The sequence below is a fragment of the Triturus cristatus genome, chromosome 3_1, assembly GCF_964204655.1.
Source record: "Triturus cristatus chromosome 3_1, aTriCri1.1, whole genome shotgun sequence".
Lineage (NCBI taxonomy): Eukaryota > Metazoa > Chordata > Amphibia > Caudata > Salamandridae > Triturus > Triturus cristatus.
Window position 1 is genome coordinate 375189524 of NC_140583.1, and position 13279 is coordinate 375202802.

The 13279-nt window shown below is 42.7% G+C and overlaps 1 long non-coding RNA gene across 1 annotated transcript; it reads right to left on the reverse strand.

Annotated features, from left to right (window-relative positions):
- Positions 1–4319: 4319 nt before the first annotated feature.
- On the reverse strand, positions 4320–9194 carry LOC146860292 (uncharacterized). Its single transcript, XR_014979129.1, has 3 exons — positions 9048–9194; positions 8333–8522; positions 4320–4804 (listed from the first exon to the last, which is right to left on the reverse strand). It is a non-coding gene; the product is annotated as an uncharacterized LOC146860292 (long non-coding RNA).
- Positions 9195–13279: the final 4085 nt, after the last annotated feature.

Consider the following 13279-nt stretch of genomic DNA (forward strand, 5'->3'; position numbering starts at 1 on the left):
ATCTCCTGTGTAGTGATTAAGGATCCAGACCCCCAGTATCAAAGGGAGAAAGGTGACACTGAGAGGGGGACACCCAGAACTAATTTAGGGAGGGGTCAGGGACCCCTGAGCACAACAAACTTCAAAGACAGTAAGGGGTATAACTATGAGAGCTGAAACCCCTGAACATTGGAATGAAACAGAAATGGATTGAGACTGAAAAGGCTTGGACCCATTTTTGTGGTCAAGGGGAACCTCTGCTAAAGAAGGAGCAACTGAGGATACTGCTGGGGAAAGACCAATCCTTGCTTCGTGATCTGGACCTGGTCTGCAGTTTGGTGCTCTAACCAAGGAAGGGGCTGTTGGGACAGTGCTTGGAGGCACTGGGTCCCTCTGCTTGATGAAGACTGTGCTTTGTGCTGTGTCTTGTAACCCCAAGGGCCCAAGGTGAGCTGGCTCCCTGTTTGTAAACACAGGAAAATAAACGTTTCCGGAGAAGTGTCAAGCAACGTGGTGGGCGTGTGTTGTGGCAGCTTGAGACCCTCGGAAGGTGTGCCCTGTGATCCTGGACACACGGAGGAGAAGTGAGACTGGCGTGTGGCGCATGTCGTGGTGCACATGAGGCGTTAGTGAAGAGCGCCTGGTCAACGTGTGCACCAAAGCTGAAGTGAGTCTCGGACATGCTTGGTGTGTGTCGTGGTGCACCTCAGGCGTTAGTGAAGAGTGCCTGGTCAGCATGTACACTAAAGCTGGAGTGAAATTCGGATGCGCTGAGTGCGTGTCGTGGTGCACTGCAGGCGTTAGTGAAGAGTGCCTGGTCAGCATATGCACTGAAGCTGGAGTGAAACTCAGATGTGCTGGGTGCGTGTCGTGGTGCACAGCAGGCGCTGGTGAGAAGCATCTGGTCGGAGTTTGCATCAGAGGTGGAGTGAGTTTCGGATTCGCAGGGTGTGTGTCGTGGTGCAAAGGAGGCATTGGTGAGGAGAGCCTGACCAACGTGTGCATCGGAAGTGGCGTGAGCCTCAGACGTGCAGGTGCGTGTTGGGTGCATCAAATGCATTGGTGAAGAGCGCCTGGTGATCAAGTGCACCGGTAGAGAAGTGAGGCTCGGACACGGTGAGCGTGTCGAGGTGCAGCTGAAAGCGTTGGTGAAGAGCGCATGGATATCGGGCACCGGAGTTGGAGTAAGTCTCAGTGAAGCAACATGCATGCTTTGGTGCAACCTGGGACTGTGAAGGTGATCGGCTGATCATCGTGTGAACCGGAAGAAAGCGAGTCTCTGCAGCGCGGTGAGCGTGTCTTGGTGCCAACTGAGACCACAAGGAGGAGTGCCTGGTGAGCGTGCACTGGGAGTTGACGTGAAGTTCCATCAGCGTTGTGCATGTGGCTTCGTGCCAGAGGAGACCCAGAGGGTGCTGTGGTGAACGTGCACCCGGAGTAAAAGTAATCTCAGGGGTGTGGGGTACATGTGCCCTGCGGCCGCCTGAGATCTTCCTAACAGTCGCAGCCTGGACTGGCAGCCCCGGAAGAGCTGAGGCGCCAGGCACAGCCGCTGAGCCGCTGAGGCCCGTTGAGAGAGTTCTCCACGGCAGACCCAGTTCAAGGAAGGAGGAGAGGAGAGTGGGGTCGCGCCCCAGGTAACGTGGACTACTACCGGGCAGGGTGCAGGCTCGGAAAGACACTCTCTCGGCCTCTCAGTCCTTCTTATGACGTGAGCCTTTTGCTTCGGCTCAGAGTGAGGCCCGTACTGACGAAAGAAGTGGCAGTACAGGGGCCAGAGTAATAAGCTGTACTCTGTGTCACCGTTGAACCATGTGGGGGGCAACTGTTATTGAAGAGGCTGATTGTCGCAAAACACATTACCAATATTGCTACTAACGAACTGCCGGACTGTCTTATGACGCCTTAAATTATTATTGCCTAACGAAGTACACGATTGTACCGCTACGCATTGCATTAATTCTCCCTTGCCAAGGACATGATTGTAGAGGCCCGCATTGCATTATTTCTTCATTACAAAGTACGTGATTGGTGTGTGACTCATTGCATTATTTCTATATTGCGCAGTACATAAATGTAGCGGTACACATTGCATTATTTCTCCCATAGCAGGTATCGGGGTGTATTGTTACGCATTGTACTATATATCCATTGGCCAGCACAAGATTATATCGCTACCCAGTGCACTATTGTTTGTCCTTTGCAACATGTGTGATTCTCGCATTGCGACCAGCATAGCATTTTGAAAGCGGTGGTTGGGATTTGAACCTACCAGCCAGCCGGAACGAATATTACCCTTTATACTATGTTGGCTTATGTATCGTGTGGTCTGATCGTATATCTTTTTGTATAAAGTTTATACTCATTTTTATCAAACTTGTGTGGAGTCCATTTGTGGTGTCACCATGGGGTTGCTGTGGGCGTGGATGCACATACTGAACACTCGTGCCTTGGAAATAGGCCTGGCTGCTCGTGCCAAGCTACTAAGGGGGTGAGCAGGGCTATCTCAAACGGTGTCCTTACTTGGCATAACGTTGAGTGGCGAGCCCCGGGTCACGCATTTGGTGACAGTAGTGCGGGACTGGGACTCTGGCTTCCAACACCACCATTGACCTGCAAGTGCACTTAAAACCAGGATTTGAGTATAATGAACAGGCTGTTAGTTAGTCATCTAGTGTTCCCAATCTCTTCAGTTTCTACTGGCACATTCACCACAGTCTCCAACTCTGTGCACCTTATGTGTGATTGTGCATTTGTGTTTAGCCTGAATCCTGACACGCAATGCCCAAGACCTCACCATTGATGGCGCAGATGCAGTTACAAATGTCATAAATAATGTTACAGATAAGATCACATTTCATATTACCTTTAACACTAGGAAAGGAATGACTATGATTGTAGTGTTATTTATTGATTTGAGTATGTGTTAATATATATCTTTAAATCGGACTTAGATACTCCTTGGCACAACGCTGGGAGTTTCTCAGACGACAGGAGTACTCTACCTATTGATTGCGGAGCAAGATCACACTAATCATTACAAAGTTAAAGATAGAAGACGGTCAAGTAGGTTGTTCTTGGATACAGAGTTTGTCTTGGTGACATAGCAAAGGACATTAAAAATGCTAATAATAAGCCCTGATGAAGTCCAGTTGTAATTTAATGGACGAAACACGTGTTGGCTTGAAGCTGTCATGACCAAGAATATGTATAGATGATACAACTAAGGAACAAAAGAACATATGTCTGAATAAAAGACATTGGACATATATTTACGAGACTACATCTGTTATTGTACTGTGGAGTGCTTGGAGAATATTCAAGTTACTTAAGAAGAAGATTTTTGTCTCCTTCCATTTTGACGGGGGATTAGGTGGCTCTCCCTCCTCATGAAGCACCAAACGCAAATAGTTGTATGGTTTATGGACAGCTGGTGACCCAATTGAAGTGTGCGCCATTACCCAGCCACTGTTTCTGTATTATTGTAATGCATGAGTTAGGTCTAGCCCGCAGCAATGAGAATTTCTGTATGTTCCTACATTTGTGATGCACATGCTGTGCTACTTATTCAATAGACACTTTACCCTCTATCTAAATAATCCTGCATACTGAGAAGACTGTATTTGCAGAAAGATGTGAGATAAATAATGATGACAGTCACTTATTCTGAGATAGTTGACTGTACTATCAAAATGGCGGTAGGGTATAGAAAAGGAAATACAAACTACTATTTGTGTTCATGTATTTTCTATAGCAGTGGCTAAGAGGTGGGACATGTTCTATAAGTCACACCTTGTGCATGTGACTTCGGTCACCATGATTCATGCAGGCTACTGAACTTTCCTCCCCACCTACTACATGCGCCTCCAATTGTATTATCCAATCTGACTAGAATGAGCCGGGCAATAGAAATATGAGCACATCCTCAAGTCACACAGCGACAGCCTCTGACAAAAGCTGATGAAAGCAGTTAGGGGAGGTGAGACCGTGTGCTTTAAAGCAATCCACCTGTCTAAGCTTTTGAGCGGGAAGACTTTAGAAACGTACTAGACAGTGACAAAGTACACTGCCTGGAAGGATTATCTTTCTTGTAACAGGATTTTTTGCCAAAACTCAAGCTGTCAATTTGAAAAATGCCAGCATGAAAGATATTTCACGACAGATAAACAGAGATAGCATGTTGAAGATGATACCGATTTTCTTCTTGAATTGAAGTAAATTAACGCAATACAATTAAAGAAAACTACACGGCCATTAACATATTGTTAAATATGTATACACACAAAAATGTAAAATTGAGTGGTGTGATTCATTACATCACAAAATGACAACACAATCAATCAATGAATACCTTTTTATTGCACTGGTAGGCAGCTCAGTAACAAATTGTAAGACAAAGTGATATGAATCATTACTGTAGAAAATGGATTCACCATATATTAAGTATATACATCTTTTTAGTGCATTACTGCTGAGCAAGCTCGTGGTCTGTTCACCCAATTGCAATTATCCTCCATTAGCAGGTGAAGAGATATTCAATTAGCGAGGTGAAACAATATCAACCGAAGCCAAAATATCGAAAATAAAATTCGCAACAACTTTTTAATTGCTAGGCAGTTCTTATCTGTAATTGCGGCAAAAGGATGGACATAATTGGGCCAAACATATGTGGAACATGAATGATAAAACAGTCTTCTGGAAGCAGGACAAAACCACATTAACACACAAAGGGCAACAGAGAGGAATGAATTTGAGAAGGAGATGTGGCCGAGACCTGGCGTGGAAGTTACAGTGGAATTCTCCCACTCCTTGCACCATCAAAAACCTAATTAAAACATAAGAATCAACAAAACACAGTTAAAACACGCAAAGAGTAAACTTTCATGTTTCAATAACACGTAAAAAATGCAGAGTTTCATAAGGTGAGAGAGCCACCAAAGATAAATGGGAAGGCATCCGGGCAAAGACCTAAACCACGTCAAAAATACATAAAAGCAAATTATTTGACATTGGAAGTATTTTAATATTTTCCTCATGTACTTCAAGCATCAATAAAACTAAACAAAGAATCATCTAACTTAAGCTACTACAACAGTCATGGTTAAGCACTAGACTGGCCATTCAGTTCCATGAAATTGACCAGTGCCAGCAATTAACTCTCGGGGACCTTACCTATGACTTGACAAGGTTAGCTAATAACAAGGTGAAGTAAAAAAACTCGCCTGACCATTAAAATGGTCTGATAACAAGGTGCTTACCTGCCTTCTGGCTAATCATGAAATTACTATGCCGCAGGTAACGATGGTTAACCATCCATCCCATCTCCACCAGCCCAGTCCCTTTTATTGGGTTAGGTGGAAACGCAGCACAGCAAAGGCTAGTATTGATAAACAACAAATTCCCCTCTGGAGGCAGGTGAAGCTCCTCCCCTCATACACCAGTAGGGAATGGTCAAGTGAGTTGCTCCAAACAAGTTCCTCAGTTGGCTATTGAGGCACCTAACAGTTCATTAAGGCCCCTTGTAGCAGAAAACGTCCTCCAAACCCTACAAGATATAAACTAGCACCATGCAATCACCACATGGTAATTACTCCATAATTCCGGCAAATCATTACCATCGACATGCAGAGTAGTGATTATAGGTGGGTTGAGCCCCCAGCCTCTTTTGTTTTTTTGGGAAGTTTTATATAGTAAGAACCTAACCTGAAGGTACTGGAATTCTTTACATGAGCACAGGTTACATTACACAAGGACACATTAATTTTTAGTTGGCACAGGGAGATTAAGTGATTTACCCAGACTCAAAGGATGTTGAGCCAATGCAGAGACTTGAACCTGGTTCCCCAGTTTCAAAGTGGGCAACTCTGGCTGTTATTGTACATCCGCTCTCCCATCTTGCTCTCTTTTATGCCAGATAGTGAATATCATCCATGTGAAGGCCTCCAACACCAGCCCAGAACAGTCGCCACCACCCATCGTCACAATTTTCCCAGATTGAATACTGCTTCTGCTCTTCTTACAAATGAATGACCAATAATCCAAACACTGTTTGCAGTCACGTGCACTATTGTACAAAATTCAAGAAGTAAAATTAAAGTGTTAGTAGGTGAGCTTTCCCCTAAAGTTGGGGTAGTAGCATTTAGTGCTTAGAACTATCAATCGCCCCATTCTATGAACCATGCTATCGTCCAGACCTGCCTCCACTGCAGACATGGCTTCTCTCATCCTTATCAAGTGGCCGCCAAATTTTGAATTATCAATGACTGTTACTCTCATGTAAAAGGAAAGTACCCTACTGAACTAGTACCAAGTCGGAAGGACTTCATCAGCATTGATGAAGATGGCCGTTGCCAGGCCAGTAGGCCACATGCTCAGGTAACTCCTCAAGGTGGACACCGAGCAGCCCGAAAGGTTCCCTGCTTAGTTTCAAATTGCCTGATCTCCCTTCCTCCTGTTGATCAGTCTTGGAACAGGCGATGGTGATGGCCAAGTCTTCTCCCAACCGGGATAAATGTTGGAACCTCAGACCCCTGTGCATTTCAGACTTAAATTTCACTATAAGCACAAAGTCTCTAAAGGCACCATAAAATGCCAGGGAAAAGGCATCATCAATAAGGCTGTCTCATATTCAGAGCTGTTATTAAAGTTAGACCATTAATAATTGTTTTGAGCTTGTCAAGATCATCATCTCATTATTATCATGCTTAACCACCTCGAATGCCTCCCAGTACTTCAATGCTTTTTTTAATAAGGAGTTTGGACTTCCTGGCAAGGGCACCACCAGGATGGTGCAGGTGCCAATAGCAGTGAGTGGCGGACAGAAGCTCACTCCATACCTGTTGAGACAACATGAGAAGATGGGGAGATGGAGGAGTCACCTGCAGGAGAAGGGGAGGATTTGACCCCTAGAATGGAACTCACTGCCAGGGCAGGGAGCAGACTCTCTTCCCATGGCCTATCCCCAGAGGAACTGGTGGAGAGGAAGGAGGAGAGGGAATTCAAACTGCAAATGGCCAAATTAAAGATGGAGGCAGAGGAGAAAAAGGTTTAAAGAACCCTAGAGGAAAATAAAATCTTGCTGGCTCAGGAACTGAGTCTAAAGGAGCTGGACATCAAAGCCAGACAGGCAGAGTCTAGAAGTGATATTGGCAGCATACTCGCAGTGTCTGAGGGAGACAAAGGAAGTTCGCATTCCCAGGGATCTAGTGCCCAGGTATGTGATGGTAGCTGACGTAGGCACATGGGTTTCTGCCTGCAAGGTAGCCTTGAGGGTCCGCTAGCTCCCAGAAGAGCTTGGGAGGGGTGGGGTCTTTTGAAACACATACCTTCAGTGGGCCGGAACACATTGCTAAAAATAGACTTTGGGGCCCAAAACATGTACACTCCAATGAAAGCCATTTTAATTGCAAAGCTTGGGCTGACCCTTGAAAAGTAGTGCCAACCATTCGGACACTGCCAGGACCTCCCCAACCAGTCCTGGGTAGAGTTTATGGATTACTCTAGCAAGGCACAGAATGGTTGGGTGCAGGGCAGCAAAGTGAATGATTACAATGGGTTGTCCAATTTGATTATGTGAGACTCCATGCTCAGAATTTGTTTTGCAGGATTATGCCAGCACCTAGTTGGTAGCAAGCTAACTGACCCCAGGAAGCTTGCTGAGAAAGCAGATCAACGGGCTAGCCCCACAGTGTACAAGAAAGTAACTGGGGAAACTCCCACAAAGGAAATGTCAAAAAATATGAGAATTATTTTTGGGGAAAAGGTAAATATAGTTTTTGGAAGACATAAATTCTTTAGCAGGATAGAGGGTACAACTGAAAAAGTCACTAGGTACATTGCTACTCTATGTGGGTAATCTTGTACTTGTGATTTTGGTGCGACATCTGACTATTTCATTTACGATCGCTTGGTGCAGAGCACCAAAAATATTTGTAGGCAAGAGAGGTTACTAGCACACAACCAGGGTTTAAATCAAGCAAGTTGAACTATACAGGCATGGTAAATATCTCCTTGTGGTAACATATAGAAAAACAATCAAAAGTTTATTTTAGACAAAAATAAATACAAAAAATATTTTATTTTAAATATTAATGTAAATTCATTAAGAAATAAAAATGCTGCAGTGCTAAACGTAATTTTGAACTAAAACTGTAATTAATGGAAATATATGGAATTAAATTAAAATTATTTTTCTGAGGTTTAAATTGAAAAATACATTCTTATCTAAGGAAAAAACTTTTCATGTGCATTAATAATTTTTTTAATTATGTATAATCTTACAATCAATATAACTACTTTTACTTGAACTTATTTTTACATTATTTTTAAAATTAAAATTGATTAATCTACTCACTTTAAGGAATCTTTGTAGTAGTTCATGACTAGGAGCTGGAGCCCAATTTAGCTACAGTCTTTCCACAGGGTCAGTGGAGACACCCTGAGCACTTCACAAGCATGCCGATGCCAATCACGTTGTTTGTGACAGATACTCAGATGTAAGAACACGAGGGCACCGCATTCCGATCCCCATTAAGCTGCACAGCCTATTTGAATGAGTCCAATGAATTAAATCCATGATCAACTCTTCATTTATTCCACAGTTTCATCCAATAATATTCATCCTTTTGTTTCTATAATTTTCTTCAATCCATTATACTCATTTTCGTTTCCTTGCTGTTCATAAAAACGCAGGAGAATAACTGTTTCCACATGTCACACTTTTATTAAAATCACCCAATGCATTTCGGGAAAATCCCTTCTTCAGGGGTTTCTAAGATACAACAAAATTAATCACGATCAGTTCCCTAATGATACTTATAATACAATAAACAAACTAACCACAACCATATTTCACAATCATTCAAACTTTACAAAAAACATTTTTTCTTTCAATGTCTGTGGCTCATTTATTTCTTCAAGCACTGTTCATGCTGAATGTCTCAACTAGCCGATTACCTCGTATGTCTAATATCCAGGTATCCATTAATGCTAACTGGTTCCTAACTTTCTGTTCTCCCCTGGGGCCTATTTATGATCTCAGTTATAATGGTGCTCTGCTGCGCGCTTACCGTGACATGTGCTGCCTTCGGATCAAAAAGCTTTTCTGAATTTCCTCTCATATTTCGTTTTGTTCCAATACATCTCACTGAAGCACCCACGCACTGCTCCCACTCCTCTCGTCAATGAAAACTGCAACAAACCGATGATGGCGAATGCTCAACTTTATCACCCTAAATACCATCAGCTGCTCTATCACGTGCCCTAAGGCACATGCTAAACTAAGCACTGGATTACAGGAGTTACGTAACGACTCACTCAGATACAGCTGGCGTGTTCAACTCCATTACCCAGAATACCCCTGTACATATATCACAAAAACTGAAATCTATGTTCCCCACCCAAGTAGCTATCTGATATTAGTACTCTAAACGAGGGAATATGCAAGCCTTCAAAATGTTGAGTGAAAATGACAAAGTTTACATCAACCATTAAAAATTTCACGTTTACATTGTATTTAACCTATGCTTGCTGCTAAGTAATCACAATCATATTTTAGGGTCAATTTCATTGTGGAAACAATCATGCATGGCAGGGAAACATAACTCCTGCGTTGACGATGTTATTAACACGGTCTAAAATACTTTTTCCACTCTTCATTTCATCCTGGGTGCAATCTCGCCAGTCTGGGCAGAAAGTTAATTCAATAACTTATACATGGTGGTGAGATGCACTCCTTGTACTCCTTTTATTTTGCTTGTGTTCCTTGTTTTATGTACTCCGCAATTTCTGCTTTGTCGGCGTGCTCGCTCACTCCGTGCTCCGCCCACTTGCGCTGCAATCTAGTAAGAACATAAGGGCACCGCATTCCGATCCCCATTAAGCTGCACAGCCTATTTGAATGAGTCCAATGAATTAAATCCATGATCAACTCTTCATTTATTCCACAGTTTTATCCAATAATATTCATCCTTTTGTTTCTCTAATTTTCTTCAATCCATTATACTATTTTTCGTTCCCTTGCTGTTCATAAAAACGCAGGAGAATAACTGTTTCAACATGTCACGCTTTTATTAAAATCACCCAATGCATTTCGGGAAAATCCCTTCTTCAGATAATCAGATGTGCCACCGCCTAGAGCATCAATTCATTGTTAAGTCACAGACATTGACAGAAAGGCAACAGGTGGAAAAGGAGCTTTATGCCATTGCCAGATTTCTTTAGTTTTAATGTACCATTGATTTCATAGATGTGGCACTTCATTCAAGCCTATACAGGAAGCACTTTTATTGCAACAGACACATCTGACACTCTATCAGTGTGAAAACTGTCTTCAAAATCTGGGGCTGCTTTACTGAGTGGTACACAGAATTTTCTGGGAGCACACATGACAGCTATTTATATAGACGATCAACAATAGCACATGAGTTGGATGCTAGGGATTGTGTTGACATGTGACTAAGAAGAAAGAGCCCACACTGGCATTCATGTTTATCAGGGATGCCATCTCATAACTTCTGCTTAATATAATAGACCTAACATTACATTGAGATTGGAGGCATGCATTTACAGATAAGTAGTCATTCTTGAAGGTAACCAAAACATGACATTTCCTTTCCACAGGTGAAGCCAGGTATGTTCACTCTCCCATTTCCCCACACCTTTTCGATATATAGATACATAGAACAGATGTCAAAGGTTGCAGTTGAGGGACATTCTTTCTAATAGCTTTACACTTTAAATAGGCTGCTAGCTCAGTTGATGAAGCACTGTGGTTGGAAACTGTCCAGTCAGTGATGAAGGGTGGACTTTCACACCATCCACCTATAACATTCTAAGCAAACTATGTGCCACTTAATGATGTTTCAACTAAATAAGCAAATTGTTTAAACTGAACTCCAGGTAAATGCTCTCCTCTTCCGCCATGTCTATGAAGCTCCATACTTGGTCTTGGAATCTATGTCCTCGGGGCTGAAATGGTGACCAACTGCTACACACAGGAATCTCCGAGCACCATTTGCAAGGGGTCCTCCAACAGGAAACTCAGCTACAGAGAGGGCCTGACAACCAGTTGAGTAATGTTTCACCAGCCTTGATTTAGAAAGGCATCTCCATGTGCTGCAGTGGGTTGCTCGCAAAGGCAAGGAGTATAGGAAACTCTGGGTGACCTCTGGTGCTTGGGATCATCTCAGAAACATTTGCTCCACCTTGACCAACACCATTGCACAGCAGGGTCTGGAGAACCACTTGCAACCCCTTTATGCTCCGCTTGAGACTTCGAGGAGCCAAAAGTGAATAATTCTGATATGTAACTGAAAAAATAGTTGTTGATAAATATTTTTAAAGCGTTTTCCAGTCATGTCTCCTGTTCACTGAGTCCATGTTGGCCGTACTATATGTTTTCCTATTAAAGGGATTGTTTGAATTAACGTATTTCTTCTGATTGAACTGTAAATTATTAAAGAACACGTCAGTTAGTCAGAATAACTTTATTTCGGCAGCGCTTGCCATATAAGTTTGAACAGCAATATAATACAATGCATTTGTACAAAAACTAGTAAAGATTGAACAGTAGCCTGAACATCATAAAAAAAGAATCATACAAACCAGTCGTCATTACAGGTTACATTGATGCATTGTTAATCATCCGCAATGTGGAGCATAGTGTCTTGTTAATATCACAGCTACCAATTGAGCTCCTTCATAGAGAATTATCGGGAGGGATAAGTGAACATATCATTTGGTATTGTTCTATAAGGGCGTCTATAAGCCATGTACCTGCACCCCTTTAAATAATGCAAAGTGCTAGGTACCTATCCCTGAAGAAAATAAATGTGGGATGCAAAAGAGGAGACCCAATATGAAATGCAAACTATATTGCACACAGCTTCTCCTAGAAATGTCCCGGTGCAGAAGTAGCAAAATCGGAGTTGAAAAGACTTAGGCACGCACACAAAAACATGTTTTAAGTTTCTTCTTAAATAGTACTGTATCACTCATGGTCCGCAGCTCCAGCCCTAGCTGATTCCATGCTGTTGAGCACGGGTACACTAAGGATCTTCCACCTTCTCTTTCCCGCTGAGTCCTGGAGATCGCTGTCAGAAATGTGTTGGCGGATCTCAGCTGCCTTGTAGGGTTATGAAAGCTGAATCTGGTTCTGAGGTAGGAGAGCCCTGTTTGATATAGAGCATCATGTATCAATACTAGAGCCTTAAATTTGATTCTTTCCCTATCGGGCAGCCAACGGAATGCACACAGATGTGGCATAATACATGTTCACAACTGTACATGTAACAAGGGTCGGCCCACCGCGTTGTAGGTCATTTGAAGTTTGTCCGTTTGGTACTCAGATAAGCCAAAGTATTACGTATTACCATAATCAATTCTGGATGTCATCAGCGCCTGGATGACAGTTTTCTTTGCTGTAAAGGATAGTAGGAGCAGAAATGTATTTAGGGACCTCATAATTCCAAAACAGGTGCCTACCAACATTTTTACTTCAGGCCTAAAGGACACCCTGTTATCAAATTTAATACCCAGGTTATTTACTAAATCTTTCTTGGATACTGGGAGAGAGGAATTGTCTGACCAAAAGGTTTTCCAGAAATCTGATGGAATCTATCCAAAGAAAATAATTTCTGGTTTCTCCTCATTGCATTTGATTTGAGCTGTTGCTAACCAATGAAAAACCTCAGCTAGGAAAATTTTAATCTGTGCACCCTTCAGCTCAAATCCCTTGCCCCTAGAGAAAAAGCAGTTGTGTGCCATCTGCATAGGAAGTCACTTTAGCGCCCGTTTCTTCTACTAGTTGAGCCAGAGAGGTAAAATATAAATTAAAAATTGTAGGGCTTAGGGAAGAGTACTGAGGGACTCCCATAAATATCTCAGGTGGACTGACAGAGCATGAGGGAATACAAACATGTTGGCTCCTATTTGCTAAGTATGACATTAGCCAGTCCAGAGCCTGCCCTGTCACTCAAATGGCCTAAAGGCAATCCAACAGCATTGTGTGGAGGCCATATTGAATGCTGCTTATAGGTCAAGCATTATCAATATGGCTACTCCCCCTGCATCCAGGTCTACTCTAATATATTCAGATGCCTCCACCAGTGCTGTTTCTGTACTAATTCGGGCTCTAAAGCCTGGCTGACTAGGGTGAAGCAAGTTATTTGGTTCCAAAAAGCTTGATGGCTGTATATTCACCTGTCACTTTAAAATTTTAGATAGGTCAGGTAACATGGAGATAGGTCTATAATTAGTCAGAATGCCCAGATCTGCTACCCACTTTTTTATAAGTGGAAGA